We start from the raw sequence: 20,990 nt of genomic DNA on the forward strand, positions 1-20,990 counted from the left end.
TTCTAAACTTCTCTTTGCATATTGTAGAATAGAATATATCAATAAGAGAGTTGGGATGAGTAGAATATTGAAGAATGACTAATACAAAGTCATAAAAAAATCTAACTCAGATCTTGTCTTTGTGGGCCACTTATAATACTAAATAACAGTGCAATATTTATAAAGCCAATGCTAGAAATTATAATGGTTTCCGTAAAAGATGCATCTTCGTAGAGTAGACTTGTTAAGGTGTTGAAATAACACTTTATTTTATTTACAAGTCTTCTGGATTGCTCCCGCGTCGGTTCTTGATGAATCGAACTTGATGACGTTTCGCCAATAATCTCCAACATTCTCCAATAATCCTTAGATATTCTTATTAATAGAAAATCAGACCTAACAATTATTCATTGTGTTTACAGAAAACCTACTCACACCGACCGATACCTTAATGTAATGTCACATCACCATCCGATCCAAAAATCATTGTTTACAGAACCGCCAAACTATCTCAACCTTTACCTTACATCTCCTCTCCTCTTTTATAATTTTACCATTAGAGGTATTATGCGTTCCATCACACTTCACTACAACATTCCAAAGAAAATGAGTCAGAAGGCAACCCCGCCCTTACATTCAAAATATCACTGAGCACATATTAAAAGTACTTAAGAAATATAACGTCAAAACCAGATTTACCAGTTGTCCAAAAATCTCAACATCTTCGGTCAAAGACAAAATTCCGTCTGAGATACCAGGACGAAAAATATCAACTAGGCTCAGAGAACATGAAAGAGCCTTAAGACTACGACAAATAAACTCATCAGCAGTTTCCGAACACAGTCACGAAATCGGAAATCAAATTTTATTAGATAAAACTAAAATTCTTGCATGTCACCAACGAAAAATCCGAGAATCTCTAGAAATGCATAAGCAACCAAACGCTCATAACTGCGACTAATATGGGAATCAGTCATCCGAGGCGATGCTCATGCTCCTCCTTTAGCTCCGCCCCCTCAAACAATATATAAGCAGGTACAGAGTAGAATACCGGCCGGTTTCAGTTAACTTCTTAAGCCAACACGATGATTGGCAAAATGTCAGCAAGTTGGATTCTTCAACTACCGATGAAAGTTTCTTTGAAAAAACAAAATTGGAATTTTATTTTATTAAATTTAAAAATGTTTACATAATAATAATAACAAAAACATGTCAAGTATAAATATTTTATTAATTTTGGGATACTGTGAAAGTTCCACTGAAATCTTTGTAATAAAGATTCCGATAAAGGTGTTATTGCAATTAATATAGAAATTAAGGTTCAGTAACTGAGAGTATTGTTTACTAGCAGTATATTTCTTTTTGCCTTTTTGCATGCCCTCGAGACCAGTGCACTGCACTTCACTGCTTAAGGGTAATATAAAACGAAATAATGTGAATTCAGAAGAAATATTAAATACTTTTTTTTGAATGGATTCTTGTATTTGCAAACGATTTTAAGTTGTATAAAACTATGTTTTTGCCATATTGCAAGAAAATTTCTTAGATTTGTGCAACAAGCTGGGGATAGTAGCAGTATAATGATGAACTTCAAAATCTGCTTGACCTACTGGAAGAAGTTCGATGGATTTAATGTTGTTATTCAAATTAAGTCAAATCGGCTAGTGCTCTAGAGTAAAATGAACATCAGATTTGGATAAGAAAACACTAAATATAAATCCTAGTTTTATTTAAAGCTTCATAAGAACTATGGACAAAATTTTTTATCTAACAAAATACGTGTTGAAGTTTTCCTCGTACCTTTATCAAAAAAATGTTTCTAAATTTAAAGATATTTTTATGTAGATGAGACCGAATTTTATTTTCGTAGTCTTCGTAATAATTCATACGTCAGTGGTGGCGTTCGCCAATTTTTGAAAATAAATACTTAATAAATTTTCGCCCAACGGATGCTTATTTTTTTATTACTGCGTGTGATCGGATGGCGTCGGTCGGAGTCTAAAACAGACATAACATTTTTATAACTGTTATGGTTTCTCCAACACAATCGCGTACTAAATAACAAAAAAAAAGTATATCAAAAAATAAAATAATACTGTAAAAGCTTATTTTTCCCACAACTCCTCTATGAAAATTATTTTTACGTTTGCTACAGTAGTAGAAACTGCAGAAACTTGTCCGTGCAAATTTGACGTTATATCTGTTATTCAAGGTTATATTAAAATTTTCTAATTCCAATCTTTTTCTTTACTGGAAAACACCCTGTTTGTTGCGATATCTTTACAAATTATCAGGAATCAATCATTTAAGCAGAATCGCACACCTTTGGAAATATTGTAAAAACGATTTTAATATCTTACGAATCCATTTCAGGCCGTTAATGAAATTCCCTTGAAGGCAGGATCATATTTATGTATAAAATTCCTTTATAATTTAAATTCGTTTGCTTGTATTATACTAGCATTAATGTTAATGTACGTTGAAAGTACTTAGGTGTGTGTGAAATACAGGTTGATTTCTATTGAAAATTTTGGACTTACCCTTTTTCCGTTATGTTACTTTTTTACTCAAAATTTGAGATTTTAAAACTAGACTTTTATTTTTTCATGCATATTATTAATAGATTTCACTGTAAAACTGAAAGCCTGAAAGGATTTTACTACAACTTCAAAGCATCAAGAACGAGAAAATTTCAAAATTTCCGTCCCACGGTACAATAGTATCGCGAGAAATATTGCGTCGGTAAATATTGTATGTTACTTGTAATATAAATAAAAATCGTTTTTAAAAATACGAGTTTCACACTTTCAAATAAAATTGGCGCTGTCAGTAGGATCCTTTTCCGCGTGTTTTTTGGAAAACTTTCCGTTGCAAGTAGTGTACTGGATTGCCGTCGTGAATCGATCGTGATTCGTGAGCTGCATTACCCTTGTGGATTGTCAGTGCATTGGATCGACGGTACGACACGCTTTCGTTTCACCGGTTAAGAAAAGGTTTCCAGATCTACTACGCAGAGCACTTGGGACTCCTGGCACCATCGACTATCGGTACACCGTTCGAGAGCCAGCGGGACAAATTGGTCTCACCCAGCGTCCACTACAACCAGTACCTCACTTGGAAAGTCAATTTCTCCGACGAACGTGTTGGGTGATACAGGAACTATACTAGGAACTTATTATATAAGAATGAAGATTGCCAATCTCCTGCTACCGCTAATCGTAAGTGCCCAATATAAAATAGAAGATGTAATAAACCCCTGTTTCGAGTACATCAAGGAAACAGTTATGTTGTAACAAACTTTCATCATGTCGACTATAATGTTAATTTGACTAACTGACAGGATTGTTTAAAATTAACGAAATCAACGCTTTCGCGAATTAATGTTACCTTGGATAATTTAAATACGCCACTTATTAGTAACACGGATCCTACATCTTATTGACCAAGTGGAATCTATTAAAGCCTTTATTAATCATTAAAAATAATTAATTTAATTTCCTTGGAAAGGCACAAAAATATTTATTTTTAACTGTAGACTCAGATGATGGTCAAAGATACGACCAATATATTAAAACTTTTTAAGAAAATCAAGAAATCCTACGCCAAGACGTATCCTCAACCCAGACGATCGTTAAACGGCTATCAAAAGACATAGACCTCAGTTAAATAATATAAGAAATAATCAGCAAAATATACTGACCCAACTTAACTACCTAGCAAAAATGACGCAAACTATAACAATAACCTCTTATTTTATTATAATACTCGACAACCTGGAAAACAATCTTCGCGTTATTAATAATAATAATAACAATAATGTTTATTTCCATTGACTTTTAACAAAAGTATGGGATAATGTCAACAAGTAAAAAAAATACATTAGAACACTAAAATACAAACTTTAAAAACAGATACGTACAAAAACACAAAGTATATCACACTGAGAGATCGGCGTTACTACAATCAAAGTATTCTTCGATAGAATAAAAAACGTTCTTATTCAAAATGAGCTTTAATTTTTGCTTAAATAAATGGACAGGCAATATCTGTCTGACGGACATAGCCAACTTATTATATACTTTTATTCGTAAAATCATAGAGCTGTTAGCTACTTTGACTAACTTATGACTTGGCACCTGCAAATTAAGATTAGCTCTAAAATTGTAATCTCCATCAATTCTAGTTATACATTAATTAGATAGATTACTCTTTATGTAAATTATGCTATTTAATTTAAAGAGAGAGGGAAACGTTAAAATATTTAATTTTGGGAACAGGGTTCTACAAGAGTGACCACGAGACTTCCCCAACATTGTTCGAACAATACGTTTTTGTTGGACAAAAACTTCACTAGACCGCTATCAACTTCGCCGAAATTAATGTTATGCACCACAGCATTTTTAAATATAATATTATCTCTAAACTTGACCCAGAATCACGAATTCCTTTTGATAATATAATTAAATACTACGAAGTGGAGCACGCTGATATTACAATTAAAAATGACCTTGTTATATTTTACGTAGCCATACCCCTTATTTCTAACAAGCCTTATGATCTCTACTATATATACCCCATACCAATTAACAATAAAATATACGTTATAAACAATCATTATCTTTTAAAATCAATAGACGATTTCTTTAACCTAAAGGAAACTGCTACAAAATCGAGAACAGCAATCTGCTCAATAAAAACGATCCCTGTATTCGACAAACAATTAATTTATCTAATCATTGTCCAATGATTCCAATTGACTTCAAAGAAACCTCAGCTACCCAATTAAATGATAACTCTATTATAGTTATGCCGTATTCCCGATAAAATAGATATTTTCATTGTTCAAATCAACAAAGTATCGAAATAATAAATAAAGCATCTTTAATTCTGCCCGCAGAGTGTAATGTTAAAATTAAAAATAATAATTATGACTCTCAAAAAGGAGATATAATTAATTTAAAACTAAAACTTCCGTTAATAGCTATTAATGAAGAATTGGTTCAAGATATCGAATCACTACAGTTGAGAGAAATTAATGTTGAAAATATAAAAGAAGAGATGGAAAGTGCTCGAAACCTAGTAAATCACCCTCTAAAACACTTAACCTTTGTAAATTCTAATATTTCATTGACTGTAATAGTTATTATTATAATTAAAGCAATAAAACTCTGGAAAATCAAACCCGATTTTCTCAAACTTGAGGAGGGAGGAGTTATATGGCCACTTATAATGAGTATGTTAATAAAGAATAGTATCGCGAGATATATGCATGGTCAGCAACTTTAATTATATAAAGACGCGCACTGTTCGTAAGATATGACAGTCTTTAAGTCGATTTGCGTAGGTAAATATTATGTTACTTGTAATATAAATAAAAAACGTTTTTAAAAATGCGAGTTTCATATTTTGAAATAAAATTGTACTGACATAAAACAAATTTAAGTTCCAAAAAGCTTCAACATGACTCACTAGACGTGTCACAAATCTCAAGGTGAATTCAAATTTAAAAATTCGTAAAATTTTACAAACGAAAGTTATTGAACCGTCAGCATTTTATATCATTCGATTGCCTTTATTACTTGAAAGTACTTTGGGAAGGCGATAATTGCAAACGATTAAACATCCTACTCTCGTAACAGTAACAGTTGCAGTTCGGTTACCTTAATTATTATTTTTAATTCGTATAGAAATGCGATATTCTGGTGTTATTATCAGTATCGAAGTGAATTGGTCATTTATTTCATATAATTTCAGAAAAAACGGCCAGAATTTGTTAACAGGCAATGTCCTTTCAAACGGGACCATGTTTCATTCCAATAACCTTCGCTTGATTCGGAGTATTTTTGTCATTACATGGCATACAAAATTTGGAGTAGTTTTTGAGAAAAATGTACTTTTCTGTTTTTTCGCGAAAAAACAGGTCTTTGGGAAAATGTGTTCTTTTACACTTGGGAATTTAAATTGTAAATTTTTATTATGAATCCATGGAAGTGGTTAATATTTAATATATTATAGAGGATTGTCACAAATGCCCATCAAAAAATGTTTTTTCTAAAATAAAAATATATATTTTTATTGTATTTAGCACTTTTATTTGGGATTTAATTCCGTATAATTTGAAATATATAGCTTTTATTTCAAAATTTTTTATTTCCGGTCTAACTAAGTCTATATAATATTCTATTCTAACTAAGTGTTTATTTAACATTATTATAGGTATCTAGCCATGGTCGTTATGATACAATAGGGAAATGAAGCGACTCTTATAGCCTCTCCTCCTCAAAAGTCAACCTCACTTCCACGTGGTGCGCCCTGCTAATACAGACGAGGTTCTGACGACCGAGTCACGGTGGTATAACCCGCACTGGATCAGCGTGAGAAGATGGGGTGCAAAAAAGAAGCAACTCAAACAAAACTTTATATGCTGGAGCATATAATATCCGCACTAAGAGAAGTGAAGAACATTTCGCCTTCTTAGAACACGAACTAAAGAACATAAAATGGGACGCCCTTGGAATTAGTGAGACGAGGCTAAAAGGCGAAACGACTACCATCCTTAGATCAGGGCACCTCCTATTCTAGAAGAACTCGGAAACAAATTCACATACCGAAGGCGTAGCTGTGCTAACTCACAAAAGAAAGAAACGTCTAGCCATCAGACAGAGTGATATACAAGTTGAACGCAATTATCAGTCTTCAAATTATATGCACATATGCACATATGCACCTACTTCCACATCGACCGATGAGGAATTAGAACAATTCTATGAAGATTTATCTACCGCCAAAAACGGAGAAAACTCCACCTTATCTATTATACTTGGCGATTTTAATGCCAAGATAGGAGGCAAATCCCCGGCAGACCCACCCTATATCGGAAATTTCGATCTTGGAACACGAAATCAGAGAGGACAAACAATGCTGAATTTTCTTAACAAAGAACGTTTATGAACACATGAACACATGAACACATTTTACAAGAAAAATCCGAATAGGAAGTGGACTTGGATAAGCCCCGATGACAAGATCAAAAATGAAATAGACTACATCCTTGTTTCGAACAACCGAATGTGCTCAGCCGTCTCAGTTATCAACCGGTTTAACACTGGTAGCGACCATAGGCTAGTTAGAGCAAAGCTTCATATTAACACTAGATTAGAAAGGAAACGCTAAATGGAAAGAAATATTCGACCTGCCATAAGCGAGCTAAGTCAGAAAGAGAAGGAGTTCAACCAATGCATAAACGCGAAACTACCAACAGAAGAGTTGAGACAACTGGAATTAAACGAACTCTCGACAAAAATTACCAGCAGTATTCGAACAGCAGTAAAGAAAGTTTTTGGACTAAAAAAACATAAAAATTCGAAATTCAGCCTAGAAACAGAACAACTTATAGAAGAACGGAGAAACACCAACAGAGGCTCACAGAACTACAAAGAACTCAACAAAAGACTTAAGACGGCAATCAGAAGAGATCAAAGGATGCAGAATACAAAACTGATTGAAGAGACTATAAAAAACAACGGGAACATGAGAGTTCTTCTTTCTAGACAATCGAAAGGCAAACTAACCATCCAGAAAATGAGAAATAGCCGATGAGAAGTTATTACTGAAATGGATGAAATTATCAGAACAGTCGAGGACTTCTATCGGAACCTATACAGCCAATTAATAGCAAACCCAAACCAAGATCGATATGACAAGACAAACTCTATTATGAAAGTGGAATCAGAAGAACTGAAACCTGTCGATAATGGCGAAATGGAAGCAGCTCAGAAACAATTCAAAAACTGTAAGGCACCAGGAGAGGATCAAATCACAAGCGAGATGCTTAAAATGGGCGGAGAGATACTCAAAAAGCACTCATAATCCTACTGAATAAATGCCTCGAGGAAGGTAGGATTCCAGAATCCTGGAAAAATGCAGAAGACGTTCTTCTTTTTAAAAAAGGCGACAATACGAATATAGAAAATTACAGACCAGTTAGTCTGTTTTTTATAACCAAAATCATCACAAACCGCCTGAGAAAAAAATTTGGATGGTCATTTGTCCGTATAATATATTTTCGCCATAGATAGGTCAAAGCACTAAATATTAACCACTTGTATGTTTGTTCTATAATAAAAATGCCCAAAGATCTGCTTTTCCTCAAAAAAATGGAAAAGTTCATTTTTCTCAAAAACTACTAAAAATTTCGTATGACACATACATAAAAACTATAACACATACATAAAAATAATATAAATAAAATATATACTTAAGGTCAATACCTTCTATATTTAAGATAAGATATAGGAGCATCTTAAATTTATCACCCTGTACTTCCAGGAACTTGAAAATAATTTCTAACCATTTTTCATGGCCTTTTTTCAGAGGCTGTTCCTAGTGATACGTTAGAAATAGTCACTCAACAGAAATCTACATAGTGCATGATCTTTCTACAAATCAAACTTTGTTTTCTGCTGTACGGCGTTATGGTAGTGCACGTATGTATACATGGGAAATAAATCTTGTGACTATACGGAGCGTTAAGTTTGGCGGTATATTTAAGCGTGCCCTTTGTATTTCAAATAATAATCACTCAAATAAATTTTGCTCAGCACCGCTAGCGAATGTACATAAATCGTGTCTAGGTAGTTAGGCATCTAGGATACTCCGTATTTTTAGGCATACAAGTAATTTTATTATGCTATTATTTATAAAAGTCCTCTTAGAGGACTTTTATGCAATCGCTCTTGGGATAGTTATATGGCCACTTGTGATGAGTATGTAATAAGAAGATAGTAATATGACACATATGCTTATTCAGCTGCTTTTATAATATAAATACGTGCGCTAATCGTAGGATAAGACAGTCTTAAAAGTCGCTTTGCAGTAGTAATTATTGTGTTACTTGTATTTTAAATAAAAAATCGTTTTTTTAAAAATACGAGTTTTGCATTTCGAAATAAAATTGGCGCAGTCGGTAGGATCCTTTTCAGTGTGTTTTTGCCAATCGATTGCAAGCAGTGTACCAAATCGTGCATTTGTGCTCTGGATTACCCTTGGGGGATTGTCAGAGCATTCAGAGCATTGGATCGACGGTACGACACGCTTCCGTTTTAGGAACACATGCACTCATTAAAATTAATCTTTGAACGGCTCGCATCCTTCAATATGAAAATACAGTTGGATAAATCTGAATTCCTAAAGAAAACAGTGGAATTCATTCCTAGGACACGTTATAACACCGGACGGAGTTAAACCAAACTCCATTAAAAAAAATTGAATTCCCAATATTCCTAAAGAAATTAAATCCTTCCTTGGTCTTATCGGATATTACAGGAAATTCATAAAAAAAATTGCAAAAATTACTAAACCATTGACGCATTGCTTAAAGAAAAACGTTAAAATAACTCATGATAAAGCGTTTATTACCGCATTTAATCTTTGTAAAATATTTTAACTAATGATCTTATACTCCAATACCCGAATTTCAATAAACTCTTCATCTTAACAACAGACGCTTCAGACTATGCAATTGAAGCAATTCTTTCACAAGGAACCCTTGGAACCGATCTACCGATAGCACACGCTAGCCGAACACTTAATTCTGCAGAGCTTAATTACACTACAATAGAAAAAGAATTTCTTTTCATCGTGTGGGCTACAAAGTATTTTCGACCTTACCTATTCTTCCGATGAGTATACTCCTTTCCAAATTCTAAAAGGAAATTTGAATGATCAACTAAATTTTGAGACAAACCTAAATCAATTGCAAACAGATTATGTGTACGAACTTGCGGAAATCTTTAAGGAGCTGAATGAAAAAATAAATATAAAACTTAATGCAAAAAGGCAAATGTTTTAGCAAAACTAATTCAAAAACGCGAAAATGACCCCGAGATACCCGAAGGTACTAATAAATTAATAAATACACCTCGGAACACAAAAATTACAATCTAAATATAAACTAATTCAATTTAAAAATCAAAAGCACCCTATAGATGTTAAAAGACATTTATAATTTCTAGGTAAGAATGAAGATTGCCATTCTCCTGCTGCCGCTAATCGTAAGTGCCCAATATAAAAACAGTAATGTTGTAACAAACTTTCATCATGTTAATTTGACTAACTTACAGGATTGTTGAAAATTAACGAAATCAACACTTTAACGAATTAATGCTACACTAAATAATTTAAATACGCCCTTAGGTCACTTATTAGTAACTCGGACCCTAGATCTTATTGAGCAAGCGGAAACTATTAAAACCTTTATTAATCATTACACCAGTCCAGTAAAAAGTATTAAAAGAGGACTCTTTAATTTCGTTGGAAAAGTACAAAAATATTTATTTGGAACTCTAGACTCAGCTGATGGTCATGGATACGACCAATATATTAAAATTCTTCAAGAAAATCAAGAAACCGTACACCAAGACGTATCCCCAACCCAGACGATCGTTAAACGGCTAACAAAGGACATAGACGCTCAGCTGAATAATATAAAAAATAATCAGCAAGCAATCACGACTATAACTTATTTCGTTATCTTACTGGACAACCTGGAAAACAATCTTTGCGTTATCGATGAAATATGAATAAATGTGCAGACCGCCATCAACTGCGCTGAAATAAACGTAATGCACCACAGCATTTTTAAATACAAAGAACTTAAAAATATTATCTCTAAACTTGATCCGAAAACACGAATTCCTTTGATAATATAATTAAATACTACGAAGTGGCGCACGCTGACGTCGCGATCAAAAATGACCTTATAATATTTTATGCAGCTGTACCTCTTATTTTTAACAAGCCTTATGATCTGTACCGTATATACCCCATACCAATTAATAATAAAATATTCGTTATAAACAATCCCTATCTTTTGAAGTCGACAGACGATTTCTTTAACCTAAAGGAAAACTGCTACAAAATCGAGAACATATCTTTGTGCCCCAATAACCTGCTTAATAAAAACGAACCCTGTATTCCGCAAACAATGAATTTATCTAATCATTGTCCAATGATTCCAATCGAATATAAAGAAACCTCAGCTACCCAATTAAATGATAACTCTATTGTAGTTATCCCAAATTCACAAGAGAAAATATATTTTTATTGCCCAAATCAACAAAGTGTTGAAATAATAAATAAAGCATCTTTAATTCTGCCCGCAGAGTGTAATGTTAAAATTAAAAATAATAACTATGACTCTCAAAAAGGAGACGTAATTAATTTAAGACTAAAACTTCCGTCAATAGTTATTAATGAAGAATTGGTTCAAAATATCGAACCACTACAGTTAAGCGAAATTAATGTTGAAAATATAAAAGAAGATATGGAAAGTGCACGAAACCTAGCAAATCACCCTCTAAAACCCTTAACTTTTGTAATCTCTAGTGTTTCAATTACTGTTTGTGTTATTAAAAAGAAAACAAAATGTAAAGGTGGGTATAAAACTAAAAACTCTCGAAAATGAACCCCGATGAGGTGGGAGGAGTTATATAGCCACTTGTGATGAGTATGTAATAAGAACATAGTAACATCACACATATGCTTATTCAGCTGCTTTTATAGTATAAATACGCGCGCTAACCGTAGGATAAGGCAGTCTTAAAAGTCGCTTTGCAGTAGTTATTATTGAGTTACTTGCAGTAGTTATTATTGAGTTACTTGTATTTTAAATAAAAAATCGTTTTTTAAAAATACGAGTTTCGCATTTCGAAATAAAATTGGATGATGCGTTACGCAGTAGACGATTTTTGTTTGTCGATTCCATTTTTGCGAACATGCAGCGAAATTGTATGAACTAAATCGAAATTTTCGATACATGTATCCTATAAGTACGTAATAAAAAAAAGTTATGATATTCTAAGAGTGAGTCATATGCACCGAAAAAATGATAGCTTAGCGAATACTTCAAAAATCAGATTAAGCTTTGTTTAACTTGGCAAAAAGAGCATTATTTGAAAAGAAAATTTTTAGTGTACCAAAATGATAGTGAATATACAAAGTTACGATTTCAATTAGTGGACTTAATAATCCAATTAGTTTTCTATACCATTGGTATATATATATATATATATATATATATATATATATATATATATATATATATATATATATATATATATATATATATATATATATATATATATATATATATATATATATATATATATATATATATATATATATATATATATATATATATATATATATATATATATATATATATATATATATATATATATATATATATATATATATATATATATATATATATATATATATATATATATATATATATATATATATATATATATATATATATATATATATATATATATATATATATATATATATATATATATATATATATATATATATATATATATATATATATATATATATATATATATATATATATATATATATATATATATATATATATATATATATATATATATATATATATATGATTCACGGATGGAAAAATGTGATGACACTATATTCCGGGATATCATCCGTTCGCTCGTTGAACTCCGACTGGAATCCTGCAGACGTTTTGCCAAAATCTCACTTGGCATCTTCAATGCTCGCGCTCCGAAAATATATATTATTTTCAAAATCAAAATATAAAAATTCGTAAAAGCAATTTTGAAAATTAAAAAAAAAATGTTAATTCAGCCTTTTTGTAGATATCGTAAGAGGAGAAAGAAGGTCTTATGTGGGAAAGTAGCGATATTATTATATCAATGACAGTACAATTTTCCCGTTTTTCAGAAGCCCAGGTTCTTTTTTCAGGCTTTCGGTAACTATTATTAACTTTTTTATTCCTGAATTACCAAACCTTTAACGTATCTCGTTTTTATTTATTTTAATTTTAGAACGTTGTCCTTGAAACGCTGCGAGGACAAGTGTCACAAGAATTATCATGTAATGTTTAGACAAGAAGAACTTTGAATGGCAATGGCAACTATTAGAAGTATCTGAAGAACGGATTTACTTTAAATTATAAAATGTGATGTAAAACTAGGGGTTCTATTGCTTTAAATTACTTTCAAGTATGCGTTACAGTTATGAATAAATCTTAATAGTTTTGTGCTTTTATTAAACGGAAAGTCAAACTTTTCCAGAGAGTTCCTGGAAGGGTTCAGGCATTATTTCCGGGCATGCCATGTAGGTCAAAAAATAATATTACTTATATCATTTTTCAAGTTAAACTTATTTTATTAATGCTAGCGGTGGAGTAATTTCTGTTCTTTATTAGTTTTGATTAGTTTCCCCTCGTACACTTTTATTGTCCCCTAGTGGATGTGCTGCAGATATTTGATTGTAACCTGGTTTTTATGGCCTAGAAGTTTTTTTATAAAACACCAATAGACATTTTTTTCTCATGTTTTAATTTTCTGATCTAAAGTGAAAAAACATCCCATATATGGTAGCATTGAGGTAAACTATGCCTTTTCTTCAAATTTATTATTTTTAAATTGTTGATTACTTGAATTAAAGTGTATCATTATTATTATCATTATTTCTACGCTTCGGCTTTTACACCGCTTGTTTCAGTTGAAGTCGACTTTAACGGTAAGACTTTCGTGCGTCTCTCTATTCTTGAAATGATCTTACGATGTTTGTCGCATACAGGACAACAGAATTTTGCATTGTTCGGTAGGTTGACTAGGGAATATCAATGTCCTTGAGTGAAGTGTTCAGTTTCTTTAGAATCAACCCCATACATGACAAAACAACCGGAATGATCTTGGCCTCTTCGAGATTCCACAGTTCTTTTAATTCTCTCTTTTTTTTCTTCATTAAATTTCTTTTCTATGTTAGAGTTATTTGGGACCCCTATGTCAGTTAGTAGCGCTTCCTTGGATTGTTTTTCAATAACTGTAATATTTTACTGTTTTACTGTAGATTCTAACAGCCTGATTTTCTATAACTGGAGGTGGTTTATACTTGCAGTATAATAAAAATAATGATAATACTTTTATTTTACAAACAGACAAATGTTTTAACAATTTGTATAGTTTGTAAGTTTACAATGACAGACCAAATGTATAGAGAGAGTAAAAAAATATATAATGACATAATCGAATAATTTTATGAAAAAAACTGTTTACGGTATATAAAGAAGTTTATAATAGATACTGCTATAATCTGATTTTAAAAATTGTTAAAGAGTTACATTTTATTTCATCAGGTTGGCTGTTAAAGATTTGAAACACCAGTATACAGAGTGTTCTAGACGAAATTTTATATTTGCCATAAGGAATATGATTTTGGTTTGCTGTCTGGTATTAAACGAATAAATATCTTTATTTTGACGAAAGTTGTTTTTATTTTTGAATTTTTGAATTTCAAGAAAAATTTTCTTGAAATCCAACACATGGATTTTAAATGAAGTCCAGTTCGAAGTAGCCGTTGGTCGTTCTGATTGAAGCTATTTTTCGATAATCATAAAGGTGTTGAATTGCTCAAATCTAACTAACTAACATGTCAAGGTGCTTTAGTTTCTGAGAAAACCCCAGATTATTGACTTACGTTCAGATAAATAACAGGTCTGATGTTGAAAAAGTAATTAGTTAGAGGAAAGAGTCTCAGGGACACAGTAAAAAAATATTTTAGTTCCTGTTTTTGAAAAATATTTTTACCACGCTCTTTATTGTCTTATTATATTTAGTTGATTTATGTTTGAAAATAAGAGAAAATGGTCTCCTAGTGTGCTCTAATCGTTAGAGAATTGAAATGTGGCAGACTATCTGGTAATGTAACACCACACTCGCGCGTTTGCTCAAAGCAGGTTTCAAACGTCAAGCTCAAAAGTGGCATTGGCCTATTCTAACCTTGATTGATGATGCAGCTTGAGTCTCCTTCACTAAGTCAAATCACAAAAATCATCACACGACAAAAGAATGCACGGTCTGTCTTGAACGAAACTTTAGACGGGCAGCAGCACAGTTCGACTCCGTTTTATCACCTATATTGAAGGTCCGCGTATCTTATTTTAGACCGAGTGTTCGGTTTAAACAGTTCGTTCGTTCTAATTTTCGGCATCAAAATATGCACAAACAAAAATCGCCAGTATGGCAGTGAAACGGGGGATTGAGTGTGGGTTGATATTTCGTTTTCTTAGGTCTGGATGTATTTTTGGAGCGTTAAATTTGGATAATTAGAGAATCGTTTACGACACATATTTACACATTTTCTTGGAAAAGTTTAGGGGAAAAGATATAAATTAAATAAAAAATACCAACTCCTACTCTTTCCAACTAGCTGGAATATGTAAGAAATTTATCACCTCTGAACTTCTTATGGTGAAACGTTATTATTTCTAGTTACGTTTGGAAGTTTTCAGTATTACAGCAAAGGTTAACTCTCCCAAATTTATATTCTGTAATTCTGTATAATTTTATCGGTCGTTGTTACTCCTACACGAAATGAGTCTTCTGCAACTATTTAAAATTTATTTCAGTGTTCCATGATGGACACTTTTGCGGCTTATGTAACTTATCTGTAAACATGCACATTGCTATTTTCCTGTCCTATTTTCTTGCCTCTTTCGTTTTTGAAATACCGGATATTTTAAAAAATGAAGAATTTTAATATATCAAATTTCTCAAAAAGCGAATAACTGTTGCTTATATAGCTTTTATATATAATATTCCATCAGTCAAAATCTATCAAAAAAATTGGAAATATTTGTTAATATTGCATTTAAAAAAATAAATATATTTAAGGGAGAAAATGTTTTTTTTTTTTAGCAAATTAGGTAATTTTGTAACATTGAAATTTACTTGGAAATTGTAAAGATGATTTCAATCTTAAAGTATTGAATATCTTATGGGTGTGATTATTTTCTGATGCATATTAATTTTGTTTTGCAGTAGATTCCATAGCTGTATCACCTGCCTGTAAATTTAAATATCTCGTTGGTTGAACTATGAAACAGCTTTCAGTTTCATTTTCGCTGAGGAGTCTGCTCTTGTAGACTGTTTTTGACTGGAACTTTTAATCTCCCGATGAATCTTTTTCTACAAGGAATTGTATTGATCTTTTATTCTTTTATTTGAGATTAAGAAACATGGAAATAAGAAAAACTAAAATCCTAATTAACTTATGACTAACTATCAAAGTTATTTTAAGATGTGTTCAAAAGCAGCACGTCATACTGCAATACATTTCTGAGCATGTTTTTTTATTGACCGAATTGCCTTTAGTATTGTTCTACCATCTATCTGGGTTATTTTTTTTCTTATTGCAGCCTTCAAAACATCAACGTGTTGGTATTTTTCCTTATAAATTTCGTGTCCTTTAAATAACTCTACCAGTAGAAATCAAGTGGGGTTATATCCGGTCTAGGAATAGGTCCAATTGTAGCAAAACATTTATTGTAGAAAATGGTTGGAAAAAAATCGTATGTGCTTCGGAAGATATGAGCTGATGCGCCATCGTGTTGGAAATTGAATTCTGCCTACTTTTGAGGTAAAGCTCATCCAGAACACCACCCAGAATTTCAGTAATAAAAACGCACTTGTGGACCTCGGGCATGTACTAGCAATAAATTTTCTTTTGACCAATAATAATGATTTTTGGATTATAATTTTCAGAATTTGAAAATTTTGATTCGTCAGTCCACGAAATATACCGAAAATTATTTATATTTTTTCGGCAAAAGTTAACATACCAATGACATAAAAAATCGTCTCTCTGCATCCCCTGCCAAAAAGCACCCAAGCTATTCTATAAGCGCAAAATTTGGGTTGCTTTTTAACTCCTTTGGATAGTGTTTAAAGATAGGTTAGAGTCTTTGACTATATTTCGAAAAGGATTATCACGATATGCTTCAAAATATCCAAGAACATCAATTCCTATGTCTTCACTTACAATAAAATTTTTTCGTCTCCTTCTTCGAAAAAGATTCGCAGTAAGAAATGTTCATGTTGTGGAACGCGCTGTGGACATAGGTTGATTTTTGAAAAATTGATTTAACAATACTCATACAATAATTAACACAGTAAAACTATTTTTTTGACAAGTACTTCTCTATTTGGCACAGTTGTCATTATTTTGCAGAGCGTTCTTTGATCAATATCTCTGCTCGTGGAAATTGGTGTTATCATTATTCCTTCATACGCTCAAATAAACAAATATAAGGAAAATGGAGTAATATTTAATAGAAAAATGTGCAGATAATTCTACCTTTTTTGTTCTGTTTGCGATTTACGAACATTAGAGTAAAAAATATACATGGTGTTTCATTTTAAAATGGAAAAATGCTATTAGTTTTGGTTAGTTTTCAGTGATGGACACTTGACTTTTGAGTTGAATTTGTAATGGTTTTCCAGAAATCCAAATTGAACTTACTTCTGATGCCCACATACATTTATCGTAAAACTGCATTTTCCGGTATATCAATCTTGTACGGAAATATTGCTTCGGTTGGTTCCGTTAAGTATTGTTTTACCGATGTAGTTGAAAATTTTGGCAGTTATTTGTATTAACCAGTTTTATTTTTATTGAGTTTCGCATATGCACAATGAATAATTTGGAGACCACTTATTTCAATTTGGATAGCCTATCCTAAATCCAGTGCAAAAATCTGTATTAAATCTATATGCTACCGGTACACAAAAACTTTCTTTCAACACTGATAAGCTCATTGATATCAAGCAGATAATGGTGAAATGTGAAATGGTGAAGAGATAATCCGGGAAAGCATCATAACTATTTCTAACAAATCCTAAATTTAATCTTTCAAAATAAGTTGGCTATCGAATAATATACCTAAATCTTTAACCACCGAACTAGATTCTAGTAGAACGATACCAACGATAATGAAACACACATTTTCATATTGATCTGCAAACCGAATTATGTAAATGATTTCTACGTAATAAGGATAGGACACCGTGAGATCTACGATGTCAGCATTTGGCCACGATGGTAATATGAAAAGACCGTGAGATTCACATTGTCTGCTTTTCGGATACGAACCTATAAAGTCTTAGTTTTAAGTAATATGATTATCCTTGTTGTAACTGCTGCTGCGGAAACTCTTAATTTTCGATTGTATTTTGAAAATAAAGTTTTTTTAAATGTCACCTCGTCTTCGCTTGAACATAATTGGCGCAGTCAGTAGGATTGTACCGTCGGAATTCGGAAAACCAAAAAGCAGAGAAAATTCGTGTGTGTACGTCGCAAGTGACACTTACCGAATTAGGCTACCCTGAGGAGTGGTTTCAACCGCTACAGCGCAATCCAAAGAACTTGTTGGCGAACCCAGAGAAGACTCTCGTAGGCAGTGTGTAACAAAGGATCAGGGAAGGGAAAACCGTAAGTGCGATTTTTTCCTTTCGCCCCTTTAACATCCTCCGTTAAGGCTTTTAATAGGGATAATTTTAGGCAAGACGTATCGGACGTCAAGTAGTTAGGGAAATAATTTTTTTTTAATCGATCAATTTTTGATGTTAAATTGTGAATCAGAAACAAGCTGCGAATATTTCAAAGCATTAAGTAGTGACGTAGAATCTGAAATTAGTGAAATTTTGAAAAATCTAACCTTTAGTGAAAGAAAAATATCAGAAAAAATGACAGACCAAGTAAATTGGAATTTATTTAAATGAAAATTGCAAAACATTCAACATTACGAAGGTGATAGCAATACCTTAAATAAGTTTATCAATAGATGCGAAAGCTTAATTAATGGTTACGCTTCCCTTGCAAATTCGGAATTAAATAAACATATTTTTGAATGTATCCAGGAAAAACTGGTAGGCAGAGCCGCAGTTCTAGTAGGTAATCGCACAGAAATTAGTGATTGGAAAGCATTGAAAGATGCATTGACTCAATATTTTTCTGATCGCCGAGATCTGAATTGTTTAATCCCAGAATTAGTTAGGACTAAGCCCAATAAAAACGAACACTTGATAAATTTTGGAAGTAGACTTCAATTATTAAGGAGCGATATTGCACAGCATATAAGTAACGAGTCTAAATATGCACCGGAAGAAAAGCTTTCATATATTAAACATTATGATCCAACCGCCCTAAATACATTTATCGCAGGGTGCACAGGCGTCTAAAAAAACAATATGCATTTAAAAACACCGCAAAGTCTTGAAGACGCCATGGCATATGTAAATGAATTCGAAAATTTTGAAAGATTGTATGGGACTCTGAACGAGCCTTATAAATCTCAAAAACCGAACTTCCAAAATTTAAATAGTGCACCGACAAATCAACATCTTCAAAACTTTTATCAAAGACCGTTTAGCAATAATACGTTTGTTCCACTCAATCTCCCTCAATTTTTCAAATCAGCAATTTAGTAACCCCGCACAATTTGGTAACTTAACGCGATTCGGTCACCAACCTTTTAATCAAAATTGGTTTAAGCCCCCACAAAAAATGTTTCCAACTGGCCCAGTTGACGTAAGGCCCAGACAACTACCCCCTCAAAAATACTTTACCAACAGTCAAGTTTTCGGTAAACCAAAAAATGTATTTAAGCCCGGACAAACAAACCCACGCGATTTTCCCAAACCTGAACCTATGTCGACAACGTCTATGACACCTTCCATAAGACGAGAGCAATATCGAAACCAAAACGACTATTTCCGATCGAACCCAAACACGCGAAATAGCTTTGTCTTTGAAGAATTACATTCAAATGACGTGACGAACTTCGACAACCAAGACTCTGAGGATAACTTAGATTATTTGGACCCGCGTTTTGAAAATAATTTTCCTCAAGAATATTTTGAGACAATCGATGAATCAATACAATATCAATTAGAAAATCAAAGCAATCAACACTTAGATGTATCCCAAAATTTTTGCGAAACCAGCCAAGAAGAAACCCCAACTTAATTGAAATAAACGTATCTTCGTATAACCCCCTTCCTTACTTGCAAATTAACTCTTTAAATATTAAATTATTAATAGACACTGGTAGCAATATTTTTCGAATTGTATTTATAATGCCCAAAATACTATAAAAACAGTCGTAGGCAGCCAAAACACTCAATTTGAAGCTACTATAGCTCTACTTATAGAGTTTGGTATCGACTACGAAATCGATTTTATCCTTTTTGATTTTCACGACTTTTTCGATGGCGTTATTGGATTAACTGATTTGATGAAAATGAATTTAAATATTGACTTAAATAACAAAATACTTTCGAATGAAACAATTCAAATTCCTTTTAAGTTCCGCGAACCCGAAGATTCAAAATTTTCATTTTCGATAAATTCTCATGAGAAAATTATTAAGAATTTGCCAGTTAGCGTTTTTGAAGGCGATATTTTAGTACCACCTAGTGAAATAAATAACTTGTTTATTCCTAGAACCCTATCCCACGCGAGAAACGGATTCGCACCCGTTGAAATACAAAACCACACCGATAAAACCATTAACACGACCTTATTGCAACCAATTCCCGTAGAATCGTTTATACAGGAAGCATTCGAAATATATTCTTTTGAAACCATAAAAAAATTCGATAAAGATAAATATTTTCAAAATTCTCCGTTAAAAATCGATATAACAAAATTAATACGGCTATCCCACATGAACTCAGAAGAGCAGCAATCAATCACTAAATTATGCGACGAATTTAAAGACATTTTTTATAAACCAGGCAACGCGCTAACATTTACATCCAAAATTCGACACGAGATGAAAACCACTGACAAAGTTCCGGTACACACAAAGTCATATCGTTACCCGTATGCCCATAAAGAGGAAGTAAGGAAACAAATAAATGAAATGTTAGGGAAAGGTATAATCCGTCTTTCAACGAGCCCTTGGAGCTCTCCCGGTTGGATCGTTCCAAAAAAAATCGATGCCTCAAACGTACAAAAGTGGTGCGTAGTAATAGATTATCGTAAATTAAACCTTAAAACAGTCAACGATCGATACCCCATTCCAAACATTTCTGATATACTAGATAAGTTAGGACGATCACAATACTTTTCGAGATGGCACAAAATTCGATAGAAAAAACAGCGTTTTCCGT

At 32.4% G+C, this 20,990-nt stretch overlaps 1 protein-coding gene across 3 annotated transcripts in view; it reads right to left on the reverse strand.

The window, feature by feature from the left end:
• LOC132703989 (RING finger protein nhl-1) overlaps positions 1–20,990 on the reverse strand; it is a 159,653-nt gene that overhangs the window by 50,259 nt on the left and 88,404 nt on the right. The window contains exon 1 of one of the 3 annotated variants that reach the window (XM_060673571.1): positions 14,817–15,027. The exons of the other annotated variants lie outside the window; for them this stretch is intronic. The gene's annotated coding sequence lies outside the window, so the exon portion shown is untranslated. Of the gene's footprint in view, positions 1–14,816; positions 15,028–20,990 lie in introns of those variants that run through there. 3 annotated transcript variants of the gene reach the window in all.

The sequence above is a fragment of the Cylas formicarius genome, unplaced genomic scaffold (assembly GCF_029955315.1).
Source record: "Cylas formicarius isolate icCylForm1 unplaced genomic scaffold, icCylForm1.1 PGA_scaffold_6__28_contigs__length_40554024, whole genome shotgun sequence".
In the NCBI taxonomy this organism is placed as follows: Eukaryota; Metazoa; Arthropoda; class Insecta; order Coleoptera; family Brentidae; genus Cylas; species Cylas formicarius.